We start from the raw sequence: 9,518 nt of genomic DNA, 5'->3' as shown, positions 1-9,518 counted from the left end.
TCCCAAATAATGATAAGAAGAGATTTTGTATGCATCTAGCAATGGGCACGGTTCGGTTGGCAATTGAAACCGAACCGTTTATATAAAACAAAAACCAAACCAAACCGTTTAGTGTGGCAGGTCTCTATCGAAAGAACGTTCAGTGTGGCAGGTCTCTGAAACTCAGGAGAGACACCCTAACACTCAGACACAGACACAGTACATGGCTAACTTAACGGGGACTCCTTCCATGAGCTTCTCATTCGTGGTATGCCTCTCCTCTCTGCTACTGGGTGCTTCGATCGTCCACAACATCTTCAAGCCCAACTTGGTAATTCTGTTTTTAACATTTCCTTTTAACACACACACACACACACGTATTTCCTCTCGCTCTCTCGCATTAGTCCTTTTTTTCCTTTGATTTTGCAGGCCATTCCTACTCTTCCAACCGATCCGATCTCTGCAACCACCACACCTTCTGATCATCAGAAACAATAGAATTATGTTCAACTTGATCCTTTCCTTTCCTATAATTACTAAGGTGCCCCTCATTTCATTTCATTTCATTTCTGTTTTCTTTCATTATTTCACTCTTCTATGGTACCCTAAGCATCGGAACAAAGAAACGTTTTCTTTGAAGAACGTCAAAGTAAATTTATTTGTGTCCGCTTAAAGTTTTTTAGTATTTTGTTTCGTTTGATTAGGATTTGGCTAAATAAGGACCAACAGTTTGAACTTATTTTTCCATGTGAAATAAAGTATCCAAGTTTGATTTGAAAAATCCCCAGTCGTTTATAGTTTCTCCTTTTCTTTTCTGTTTTGCTTGCAAATAGAGGTATGAAAGTTAATATAAGTTAGAGTTTTCCCTTTTGCCAAATAAGAATATGTGCTAAAAAGTAAGGTTGACCTGATTTTATGAGATAAAGGATCGAAATCCCAATATTTTGTAAAAACATTTAACCACATGGTGGTTTGTGTATAATATTTAGCCTTTTGTGCCCAATTGTGTGATTTGGTCTCATTTATAAAGTGAGCTGTTGTTGAGATGCAGGAAAAGGTCTGTAAAAATTAATTGTGTTTCTGCTACAAACTCTAGACTATATACCTTGATTAGAAATATCAATTATTATGACATTGAGATGCAAATAACTGTTTGGCAAGACATCCCTTGTGTTTGGTCTTGCCAAGTTACGAAGAAAATCTCACTCAGCTTCATTTATGGTCCTTGGTCTTTACTTGACAGTGAATGCACTTGGAATGAGGATTTTGTTTTGGTTGGACCATAAACTCAGGCAATATGCCATTATTAAATTTGGGAAAGGATAAGTCTATTAGATCACAGTTGCAATCGGAATGATATTCCAGGTTGCTAAATAGGATTCATTTATCAGATGATAAATGTGCCATACAACATTTCAACTTTCATCTATAAGGGACTACTTAATGGGTGGTCTCCCCTCTCTAGTGACATCACAATTCCACCCGTGAGACTATATGGTAACCTTGTAAGATCAAGTAATGAGTAATCTTCGCTGCGTCAAGAAACACTATGTGTATTGAATTTACAATAAAGCCCTTGCTTTAGTTACATGTACCTCGTATTTGAAGAATTCACAGTACCCTTCATAAGGGGTGTTACTCTCTCTATAAGAATTACGTTTGAAAAACATCTTAATGACATTGGTTGGGAGGTTTGGTAAATTTATGAGGCTTTAGAAGTTCCTTTATCCCTATAATCTACAATGTAGGAATTTAACTAGTGGCAATTAATAAGGACCATGCTTTTCATGATTTAGAAATAAAAAAATATGCAATATGTACCAAACACTTTAGTATCGCATGACTCCCAAGCCTTCCTAAATGCTACTAGTGCATAGCTAAACTAAAATTATATTTAATATTTAAAAATTATTTTAATTATTATCTCTAACATACATCAATATAAACTCAATGAGAAAGGTACTTAGTGATAATTGAATCATGGTTTTTGTGGACATTGGAAGCATTTCACACCAACATTTGCATCCAATATATAAAGTTGATAAAGTGAGTATGCATAGAACATATAAGACAGGAAAAGCTTATATGCTCTGTGTATGTCAAAGCTGTATTATTGATTGTTGTATTATGTGATCGTCTGTTACAAAGTTCTTTTGTTCAAAGCAGTACGTTAATGATTTACACAAATTAGATGCATGCATCAGATAGTGGTTTCAAGTGTTATGCAATTCTTTTACGGGCACATATGCATGGATCAATGAAGAAGAATATAAAGGAGAAAGATCATATTTTATGGGGATTATGTTTTAAAGATAAAAACATCCATGATTCTTGGATCTTTTATTATGAGGATGGGAGTTTGCTTTAAAGATAAAAGCATGCATGATTCTTGGAGCGACTATTGTAATCATGATGAATGGGAACAATCCTTTTCATGAAGAATAAAACATTGAAGAATGGTCATTGTTTTGCCACTGTTGCTAGGTGCACGTGAAAGAGGGTTTTTCAAGATGAACAGAACCATGACCAATTGTCTCCCAAAATTTTAAATTTATTGATGTTTGTTGCCATCAACAGGTGAAAGAATGATTGGAAGAGATGCACCAAATGAGGCCAATTTTAAAGAGATGACGTGGAGAGAATGATTTGAAGCTTCAAATGGTTTGAAGAATAGAAGAATTGGATCCCTGACAGTTACATGATCATGATCAAGAAACATGTCATCATAAGTGTGTAAAAATATCAACTTTCTATAATATTATTGGAGGTTTGTGTAGTTAATTTTTTTGTCGAGTTGGATTATATAATCTTTTTATGATGCTATGAAAGTTTTTGAGTAAATGTTACATGGAAAGCTTTGAAAAGTTTGCATGACATTTTTATAGAATTATGTTGATTTATGGAAATGTCATATATTGTGCTTTTAGATGATTAACGCATTTTCAGAATGTCAAGGGATTGCAAAATTAAAAAAATTGTCTTTCTCATCAGATTGACATGGTTTAAAAATACCTGGACCATGGAAATTGTAGGTTGAATGTCAAATCCTTATATTGATCCCTACCTATGATAATCAACAACGTTGTATCTATAAAGCTGAGTTTGAATTCATTGGTGTCTTTACTACTTAATATTGATTGTTGATAAAAGCATATTATTGTTCTATGCATGTGAGCACTAATTGTATGATAGTTTAATTAATCCTAAGGATAAAAAAGGTTTATAATATGAACTCAGTTTTTACTTGCATTAGCATTATACCCTAGTGATAAGCCAAGCTTTCACCAACCTCAAGCATTCCATTCAAGTCTTGCCGTGTGCATGACATCATTAGATAACTCTATAAAGTGTAGACTCCTTTTCCGATTCATGGAAGCACCACATGATGGACCTTTAGATTGCATTAAGCAAGTTATGGAATGCAACACCTCAGTTTTGTTGACATGAGCCTTTTGAAATTAACAAAGTTTACTCACTCCTTTGCTGCTAGTTAGCATAACCAACTATACTTGGCTTCTTTAACACACTCAATGTGGTATTTAGCCAAGTGTTACATAATCAATTGACCGTGAAAGAAGGCACATAACGAATTCTACCTAGTTTGTTAGCTATCATATTTTGTGATCCAATTTGAAGGAGACACTAACGTGAAGGTGATCCTCGAGTTGGCCCTCAATGACCTCACTTGCCCTCACGCAAGACTCGTGGACTTCACTAACTATAGCTTCGGCATAGTAATGAAAAACATCTTTGACCTCATTTTGCGACAAAGTCCCAACCTCAACTTCACGATGGACAAACTAGTCCAAATCCTATCCTTCGAAGGATTTATGATTAATCTTATGCGTTGTTTAAGTGGGTATGGGTCACTCATCAGTGAATTACCTTCCAATTGTGAGATCAGAGCATTTCATAGATTGTGCTCTCGATACACATTGCACTACTTGGCAACAACCTACTCCCTAGTAGCTCTAGCATATCAAGTTGTACCCTTGTCATTGTGAACCAGGCCATTGTAATATTCATTCTAACAACCACAAGTCATAGAAACGTTGAGCATGCCAAGAACACTAAGACCACTGCGTATAGGTGACATCAACACGACCACAATTTTCAGCATTTCCCAAGCCATTTGCCTCCATTATAATGATATCCTATTGCAGATAAATTGGCCAAGTGAATGATATCCCTATTGTGGGCTAATAAGCTTTTGCGCCTCATTCCTTGTTTCTAAGTGCAATGAGGAAAGCACATATATATTTACACCAAAATGGTATTGGTACTTGGGTCTCACCCAAAGTGGTCAAGGTACTTGACTAACTACATGAGATCAAATGTAGTTAAGTTGCACATTTAGCTCAAATTTCTTAATTGGCACCTACATTATTGTGAGTCATCCTTGTATTCCAATCCTAATTTTTTTATCAAAGATAATTTCAACACCCTAAAATATAATGATATTGTAAAAACATCTTCATTATGCCTTAAATCGTGTCGACTACTCTAATATTGCGGTCCCAATGAATTAATTATATGAAATGCTAATCTCACATTATGAGGCAAAATTCTTGTTGATTGCATTTGAAAAAAGTTTTATTTATATCGATGCGCAAAATATACGCATAAATTCTAACAACGCCCTTTTTACATCTCCATCAATTATATAATCAATCAGGTTCAATAAAGTTCGTAGCCTTTGTTTATGGAAGTACATAATGGAAAGGTACCATTATTATGATGTATCTTCCTTTGTCACCTCAAAAAAGGAAAAAGGCCATCCATTATGCCATTGGGATGAAAAGGTACCTTTAGAAACATCAAATTTAATGAATATCCTCAACTTGGAAGATGTCTTTAAATGAGAAAGTTTTATCGAATGTTCAACTCAGGTCAAATAAGGTAACATTTTCTCATAGTCATCCACGAAAAAGGAATCACTCAAGTGATTGTAAACCATACACATGGTTATATACATTTGTCACTATAAGGCAAGGTTTCCCAAGTTCTAGAAAATAAACTAAAAGTTTGTCAAACTAGCTTTTTGAGTTTTAACGCCTACAAAATGGATCAAGATTTCAAAGACCTTTTTCTTTTTCCTGACCCCATTGTGAATTTTCAAAATGTGTCTCTTAGGTTTCAACTCACACACAATTTAATCTTTTATTCATTAATGTGCCATCTAAGTTTCTACGTTCAACAAGAATAAGAAGTGAACCAACATGAAACCTCTTTGCAATTCCACGTGCACAAACTTTACATTGTTTAGTTTCTCATTGGAAAATTATATAACAAGAGCCACGGAATTGGTTTTCAATTGTGTAATATCCAAGTACGTAAGCTAATAATAAGTGGTAGGCGGTGAGGACACAAGTACAAGTTCAAAACCAAAATTACAGGAATTATTTTTGAGGGAATTTGTCAAGAATACATTCTTCTTTGCTCAAACCACCACAAATTCAAACTTGGCATGCTTTAACCTATGAGTTTACTTTTCCATCTCATCTCAAATTCGGCATAATAAATTAAACAACAACTGCAAAAGCAAAGTCCAACAATATTATAAAATGTAGTAAATGCATCGTATCACTCCATAATGCTCTTGATCCAAAGTTCCAAACAATAATGCTGAGATACAGAGTCTCTTTATTATTAGTCTACTATTGGTTAAAAACTTCTTTTGACGCGTTCCTCTTACTTCACTATCTTATTTTATCGATGGTAATGGTTCTTTTGGCAAGTTCCACTTTCAACTTATTATAAGTTACTTCAGGATTCAATAACAAACATTGTACTACATAATATAAGGAAATGCATGAGTTTGGATGCCCTCCTAAGTTATCATATTATGTGGTGTCAAACTTAACATTGCCCACAAGATGCCACGAAACCAATAATGTGGATTGAAGAATCCTTATATTATGTCAACAGCCTTCTTGGAGCATATGTTTATAATCAACAAAGGAATTATCAAACATGAAACCGAATAAAAAGACAAATACCATATTAATTTAAAACAATACTTTTCACTTGTGGCTACTAAGCCACATAATGGAAACACCACTAGTGCCTCTTGTGAAATGTGTGCGCGAAATACTTACATTATTGTTGTAGAGTATGACCAAATAATAGCATAGAGTCTGGCCAAAGTGCAATATACTAGTAATGACAAATATTTTCGCATCACTATATTGTTTTTTTATCTCACAAAGTTGGTTTTAACTAATTAAAGTGCATATCGTTACCATTCAAACATGACATACTACTTTTTTATCTTAAGATTGTAGGCACATTGAAAGTGTGAATAGGTGGAGGGTTTCGTATCGACCAAGGTATGGGATCATTTATATCAAAGGTATTTACTTTACACGATGCATTGATGTATCTTTGTTTTGCTTGGTGCCCAAGGTACTGTGTGCACAACTTTATAGTTTTACATTTCAAACGCGCTTGGCTAGTTTCCAAATTTGAATTCAAGGTTTTGCATCATGCAAAGAAATATATTGTGACTCGGGGGGAAAATGTGAATATGAAGTGCACTTCATGATTCCTTTTCTTTTTAATCTATTGTACACTTTCAAACTTTCAATGAATAATAATCTTTATTTCTTAATCTCATAGTCCCATGCATCCCTTTATTCATATATGTTTGTATGTGCACTTCAATTATGGAATGCTTGCTTGCTTTGATTTTTGGATTCCAATTGTGCAACCTAATTGTGAAATGTATATTTAATCTAATCATATTTTAAAACACTCAATGCCTTCATAATGTTTGTTTTTTGTTTTATACTATATAGTTTTCTAATTATGATATTTCTACGTTGAATTTATGTGCTATTATAATATTCATTAAGGATCCAATCTAATATTATTGTAAAGATTTAGCATGAGTTATGTTATCATGGCATTCTACTTAATGTTCACACTCTCATGCACAAAATATGTCTCTCCTACCATTTGTTGTTGAAGAGCATTAACATTCCATTTCATTCTCTTACACTCTTTGTAGCACTAAGGTTAATAATGAACATGTTGGTAGCAAGTGAGTGTTGAATTTCGCTATGTATTGCATAGGTAGGTTTCCATCTTGACTATTCATTTGAATGAGATTGCGGCATCTAAATAATTCAGCACATGTATTTTAGTTTCTATTTAATATAGTAATTGACACTTTAATATTAAAAATTAATTAGACATTGTATGATAGTTAAAGCTTTACAAAACACATTTCATTGAAATTACATCCAAATGAGATGTCGGCAACATATTTTATGTGAAAGTGCATGTTATGAATGCTTTCCTAAAAGACTTGTCTAATATCATAATGGAGTATGTGTTTGTGGCATTCCATTTCATTGGCATTTGGGTTACAATTGATCTCGTTTTTTTTCGCATGTTGCACCATGAAATGAGAAAGGTAACAAAAAGTCGTGATCTTCCTTTAGTTAGCATCTAGTTAAAGTCCTAGAATATTTATTTATACACCATACGTAGTATAACATGATTCACAATAGACAATAGTTTTTAGGGTAGTTGGCAAGTTTGGACATTTCCTTTTCATAGATTGGTTACTAGTCATTAGGGCTCGTTCCATTTTTTACAAGCAGCTACTTCACAAATTTCCCACAAACAACTTTTCTAGACACATTGATGTTCGTTTGTTCATGTCGAATGCACCCCCTTGGTAAGTTGCCCAAGATCATAACTAACCTAATTGTGCTCTATTCTCATGGGGGAACACTTTTTAAACGTACTTGGTTGTGATTATTAAAAGGCGTATGCATAAGGATAGATCATGATCTAAATTAAGACTAGGGATAGACATATACTGGCGAGTGGTTATCCTTATGTATGGCAAATTTTCGTGTTTTGGACATGTTAGTATATAAATGACTAGTGACTTATTTCTCTTCTTTTATCTTTGTGGAGGGATCTACTCTATATGTGATGGTAACGGGTAACAATGTTAACACATATATGGAATATGTGTACCTATATGTTATCACTTTTTGATTGGGTCTATTTGTTGCCTTAACCTGTGCTTTATGTATTTGTGCTTTAATACATAGTTCTGACTTAGCTTAAGTAGACTATCTATCTCTAGGTTGGCTGAAATGCATGTGATCTACAATGCATGCATGTATCCATAAAATGCTTATGTTGACATTGGAAGGGTTGTCTTTGTTTTTACAAGAGTTGTTCTACTGTATAAACTATCCTTGTGTTTTTTCTAGTGTCATCCATTTGTAAGATTTGTATGCTAGTCAGTTCCATAACTGCAACCAACATATTTACACCCAATAACAATCATATCAAAACAATTGTCGGAAATGGGGCCATTTTAAATATAAGATTTGTAAGTTGGTGAGTCCCATTCTCGAATCAACACAATGATACCCAATAAACACATTCAGATGAGACAACTTGTTGAAATTGGGCCCTTGATTGTGATCCTTTATCATCGTCCATAAAGACAAGTTATGCCTATAAGTTGGTCCTACAAGCTGATGAACGTTTTTATACATAATAATGACATCATGTAAACAATAGAAACATAGATTGGCATCTTACGTCATGTACTTTACATCATATATTACGATCTTCCAGATTGTCAACAAAACTTAAAAAGCATTAAAAAAGATAAGATAAGTAGCCAAAAAATTAGGAAAAGATAAATGATGATGTGCATCCAGCTCATTCACAACATATGTTTAATTTTTGAAACCTCATATATGTACTCCTCTTTGTAGGTATGAACACCTCTTTCTTTCTCTCTCTCTCTCTCTCTCTCTCTCATAAATTACATGATACACCACAAAAATCCACCAAGGGTCCCGCTACATCCCTCATTCTTTGATACCTCATAGTGGACCTAAAATGACATGACAAAGTGGCAAGTGAGTCTTCCTCTCCATCTCTAAAACTGAAAATTAAATTCTAAATTATCCCTCACTATTTCAAAAAAGAAGATTGTATTGTTGGAAAAACTTCTGATCAAATCCATTGGCCGTACATGGTATGTATGACTCTCTAGTTTTATGTACCTTGATGACTATGAAAAACTATAAAACCTTGAAGTGAGACAACTAATGTGTACAAGAAGCCATTGTAGTGGATTATGTTATTGTCATACAATTCACCATGCATATCTGAAGAACAAGCAAGTTTGACCCAAAATTTAAGGAAGTTTTACCTCTCCAAGTTATCGCCAACTTTGTGATTTCAAATGAGATGTTAGCCTTGAAATTTCTCACATAACTGATTCCAAAGTTCGATCGACATTTGGTGAAAGGTGAGAAGGGACACGACACATGTAACAATCAAGTGGAAGGAGCATTGGCATGCATGTGGCACATGTGGGACACACACAATAATACAAAACACATACTTAATGAAAGACTTTCCGAGAAACTTTATTTCCCTAAGAACATTCCCGTAATGCTTGACTTTGCATCTTAGGACCATATAACATAAACCAACCCTTATGAGAAGGCACAATAATTGCACATGGTCTACACATCAAGTGACAAAACAAGGTA

At 34.1% G+C, this 9,518-nt stretch overlaps 2 long non-coding RNA genes across 2 annotated transcripts; both read left to right on the top strand.

Moving 5' to 3' along the window:
- LOC147869856 (uncharacterized) lies at positions 1–523 on the top strand. The gene is made up of 3 exons (XR_015531434.1): positions 1–27; positions 113–310; positions 409–523. It is a non-coding gene; the product is annotated as an uncharacterized LOC147869856 (long non-coding RNA).
- Positions 524–2,556: 2,033 nt separating this feature from the next.
- On the top strand, positions 2,557–3,110 carry LOC147869855 (uncharacterized). The gene is made up of 2 exons (XR_015531435.1): positions 2,557–2,772; positions 2,971–3,110. It is a non-coding gene; the product is annotated as an uncharacterized LOC147869855 (long non-coding RNA).
- The last annotated feature ends 6,408 nt before the right edge of the window (positions 3,111–9,518 follow it).

The sequence above is a fragment of the Azolla caroliniana genome, unplaced genomic scaffold, assembly GCF_043228905.1.
Source record: "Azolla caroliniana isolate FFs.n. ecotype wild unplaced genomic scaffold, voAzoCaro1.0.p SCAF_1, whole genome shotgun sequence".
Taxonomy (NCBI): Eukaryota; Viridiplantae; Streptophyta; class Polypodiopsida; order Salviniales; family Salviniaceae; genus Azolla; species Azolla caroliniana.
Note: the sequence above shows the minus strand (reverse complement) of the source record. Positions and strands in the feature narration are given on the sequence as shown.